General features: G+C 35.2%; 1 non-coding gene across 1 annotated transcript; it reads right to left on the reverse strand.

The window, feature by feature from the left end:
• Nucleotides 1-3,450: 3,450 nt before the first annotated feature.
• LOC130464729 (small nucleolar RNA SNORA53) lies at nucleotides 3,451-3,668 on the reverse strand. Its single transcript, XR_008925082.1, has one exon. It is a non-coding gene; the product is annotated as a small nucleolar RNA SNORA53 (small nucleolar RNA).
• Nucleotides 3,669-4,671: the final 1,003 nt, after the last annotated feature.

Genomic DNA, 4,671 nt, shown 5'->3' on the forward strand with positions numbered 1-4,671 from the left:
ATTGTAGTTATGATGTATGTAATCTGTGAACTCTTTATAAAGTAGGATAATTAATCTAAACGGATCGTGTTATGGTAATTGTTTAGGGTGGATGATTACCAATTAAATCAGGCAACTGTTGAAGACCAGAGAATAACAGGAAAAAAAAGGAAAAATTAACATTATTAATCCCAACTATGGATGGTCTTCAAATATTAATCATAATTAACAATTATTCCAAATTAATCCTATCTATTTTCTTACCCTTCCTTAAACAGTCTTAGAATTTTTAGAACCTAATACATCCGGTAAAACTCATTAAATATGGGTCCCGCCCCTTTGTTCTTCTTCTTCTTCTCATTCTTGCCATATTTTTTGCTCTGCTTTCAGGTAAGCAATTTGCTTATTGCCAATTTTTTTTATGAACTTTTCATTTCTGGTTATGCAGAAATTTGTTTTTTGATCCTAGATTTATGCTTGGAGATTGAAAAGTTTGTAATTTTAATGTTCATGTGAATAAAAACATTTCTCCCGTACTTGTTCTACAATTCCACCCCTTATGAAACTATCATGTAGTTATGTGAAGCCGTGAAGTTGATAAATTCTCTATTATTTCATTAAATTAACAAACAATCAGATGATTTCCTAGTGTACTGCAATGGATTTGATATGTTGATCATATAGCTCAGCAAACCAACGTACATACTCCCCTTTTCCGTGTTTCTGAACGAATGTTCATCCTCAGTTGTTAATAAATCTGGACTGTGCAAACTCTGATACTTGAAAAGGTTTAAACCGAATTAACACGATTCACAAGTAAACTAAACGGGTTGTTCCAGGCTTAGCAAATAGCAATGCCCACTACGGGCCTTTTTACCAAATTGGTAAAAAAAAGTGGACGTTAAGCGACAAATTGGTAAAAAAAGTATCTCATGCGATAATTTGGTAAATTTAAATCACAACGGCGACAAATAAGTCACACAATCGATCAGAATTTAGAAAACCTAATCGCGTGACTCACACGCTCTTAATATTGTTTTTTTCCGATTTTTTCTTCATTTTCCTGCAATTTAATTTTATGATTAATACTTTTATATAAAAAAAAAAAAATCGTAATTAATTTCTTCTCTATCTCCTTCTCTTTCATTTTATTTCTCTTCTCCTTCTCTTCCATTTTTGTGAAGTGGCCTAATAATGATGATACTAGCTGGCCACAATGTAAGTGATAATATCCCTACTGATTTTTTATTGAAATTATTAGTTTATTCATCAAATTGGTACTAATTAATTAATTTCAGTTATAATTTCAAATGAAAAATACTAATTATCAAACCCATATTTCACTAATCAAGTAAGCATAGTATAACCCATGCATTTTAAACCTAATTTCATCAATTAAACAAGTTTAATTATAATAACCATATTTTTTAAACCCCAATTTTCACAATCAAGTAATCAAAATCTTAAATCCTGATTTTTCGGTTACAAGCGGCCAATTTTCATAACCAACCGGTCATAATCAAACATCAACCACCATTACTAATTTGGCATTTGAAAAAACAAAAGCAAGAAATCAACTCTGAAATTGACCTTTACCACGCCAAATCATTGTGTTAATGCTGCTTTTCCCTTATTTTTGTTGAGTTGACTCAGTAATTCTTCAGCAATGGTGGGTAAGCAAAAAAATGGAAGAGAAGGAGAAGAGAGAGAAAATGAAAGGGAAGGAAAAGGGGAGTAAATTAATTACGATTCTTTTTTTTTTTAACAAAAGTATTAATCATAAAATTGAATTACAGGAAAATAAAGAAAAAAATCGGAAAAAAAACAATATTAAGATCGTGTAAGTCACGCGATTAGGTTTTCTCAATTCCGATCAATTTTGTGACTTAGTCGTCGCCGTTGTGATTTAAATTTACCAAATTGTCGCCCGAGACACTTTTTTTAACAATTTGTCGCTTAATATCCACTATTGCATGTTTACCAATTTGGTTAAAAGGCCCCCACTACGGTAGCTAGGACAATAAGCTTTGAATCAAACCGAACACTATATCATGAAAAAACCCGAAGTGGATCAACATAACAACAATTCTTTTCACCAAACCATAAACCACAATATTCCACAAAACCATATATCTCTGAGGCATTTTATCGAACACATTATATGCATACCCAATTTTTGAATAGGACATTGTAGAGGAAAACATATGGGTTTTGGGAAGAAGAGAGCACAGTTCTCGCCAGAAGAAAAGAACACACGACAGAGAGAAATAGTAGAAATGCAAGTGCACCTGAATGAAGAGGGCGAGGGACAAGGGGAAATCAGAGTACGACGGAGGAAGATAGGAGGAGGAGACGACGGTGAAATGGAGAATTGCGATGAACTTGAAATTGACGGTGGTGAAATGGAGAATTTTTCTTGGCCCGCTCAGATCTTTTCTTGAATTCATCATCAACATCCACAAACTTCATCATTTCTGCATGCACTTCATCAGGCATCCAAGCGGGCTTCATTTCACTCATTCTTTTTGTGACCTGGTAGTGCATGTCTCTGACTCGTTTGAATGCATTTGCATGGCAATCATGCACAGCAAGGTGATCAAACTCAGGCAACCATTTATAGGTTCTCTACACAAAAGAATATAAAAGAAAGGATCTTTTGTTATGTTACAATTATAACAAGTTGATAAACTAAAAGTGATACATTAAATGATATAAAAATGAATAAACCTTGAACAAGGTGAATTAATGCTCTTTTGTATCCTTGTCAACTTGGGTGTAACACGTCCAATGACTCTTGAAATATTTCTGGATGACGTTAGTAATATCCCGGGAAATGGAACTATGATCAAACCTTAGATAGGGAAATAGGAAAAAACACAAGTAATGTTAGTTTACAAAATCCTTACATGAGATAAAATAATTTAAATGTAACTCTAAGTCTTACCAAAGTTCACCCGGTGCCATCCAAATCACTCCAGTATTCTCAGATTCTTCATATTCTTGTGAATCAGGAACCAACTCTTGAGAGTCTGGACCTTGAGTTTCATCATCATCAAAGGTATCCTGTGTGTGTTAGGTGACCCGTGGACCAGCTCCAAGGCCACCTCCACGACCACCTCCATGGCCACCTCCATGGCCACCTCCATGGCCACCTCCAAGGCCACCTTCACGACCACCACCACCACGTGCACCTAAACGATTGAGGATGGTTGAATTTTCTCCTCGATATGACATCTAATAACAAACAACAAACAACTACATAATGTTTGACAAACATAAAATTATACAACCCAAATAAAATTTCAATCATAAGTTAAATAAACAACTACAAATTTCAAATTTCAAATTTCAATCATAAAAGATAACATAATTCAAATTTCAATCATAAGTTTAACAAACTACATAATATTTCTTCAACATAAAATCATACAACCAAACACTAGTGGAAAAAGGCTTATTTGCATCCCCGCATTTGCCACGCCATTCTGAACATGTGACGCAAATGACAAATTTTAGCATAAAATTTAGTCATTTGCGTCGCAGCTTTGTTAAACTGCGAGGTTAATGACTCTAGGATGCCCCCCAGAGTCATTTGCGTCGCAGATTAGTAAAACTGCGACGCAATTTACTAAATCAAGTGCGTCGCAGATTTACTAAACTGCGACGCAAATGACTCTGGGGGGCATCCTAGAGTCATTTGCCTCGCAGTTTAACAAAGCTGCGACGCAATGTGTTTTGATTTTTTTTTTTCGAATTCGCGCTCACTAGCTTAATTGCTTCGGAACTTCACTCTGACTTAGGTTAATATTGCTCGACAAACACTTCTTCCCCAAACGAAACCAACACCAACACTAGCTGCTTTGTTCTCACCGGCGGCTTCACCCTGTTCACTGTCGTCGTTGCCTTCCGTCGTTGCTTCGCCGCCTTCCGTCGTTGCCGCGCCGTTCCTTCGCTGCTTCACTGCTTCACTGCTTCGCTACTTCACTACTTCACTGATTCTTGCCCTTCTTCCTTTTTAAAGCCGCCGCCCACGGCCAAGGAAGTCATCCACGGCACGGCAGCCGCCCACGCCGCCGCCCACTCAGCCGCCCTTGTTCATTGTCGTCTCTCCTCTCTTAGGTATTGAATTTTAGTTTTGATATTTATTGAATTTTAATTGTGCATTTTAATTTTAATTGTGGACATTATAATTGAATTTTAATTATGCATTATAATTGAATTTTAATGGTTGATATTATTTGTTGAATTTTAATTGGGTACATTTTAGGATTTAGGTTTTGTTGAATTTTAGTTGTAGGTTTTGCTGAATTTTAGTTGAATTTTAATTGGGTACATTTTAGGATTTAGGTTTTGTTGAATTTTAGTTGTTAGGTTTTGTTGAATTAAAAGTTATGAAATGAAGTTTTGGGTATGAAATGAATTTAGGTGATATATGAAATCATGTTTTGGGTTTGCTACAAAATTTTGGATTTATAATGATATGAATAGCCTAGTTTATATTCTAACCTTTGACAAAATTTGGTCTAGTGGTTGAAAATGGATCGGAGTTGGATGTATGGTAGTAAACGATTTTCTACAAGGTTCTTACAAGGGATTCAAGAGTTCATTAAGGTTGCCTTGAAACATCAATCAGAACATGAATCAAGTTTAATTCTGTGTCCTTGTTGTGATTGCAATAATTCAAGGGGGTAT

The sequence above is a fragment of the Spinacia oleracea genome, chromosome 6, assembly GCF_020520425.1.
Source record: "Spinacia oleracea cultivar Varoflay chromosome 6, BTI_SOV_V1, whole genome shotgun sequence".
Classification (NCBI taxonomy): Eukaryota; Viridiplantae; Streptophyta; class Magnoliopsida; order Caryophyllales; family Amaranthaceae; genus Spinacia; species Spinacia oleracea.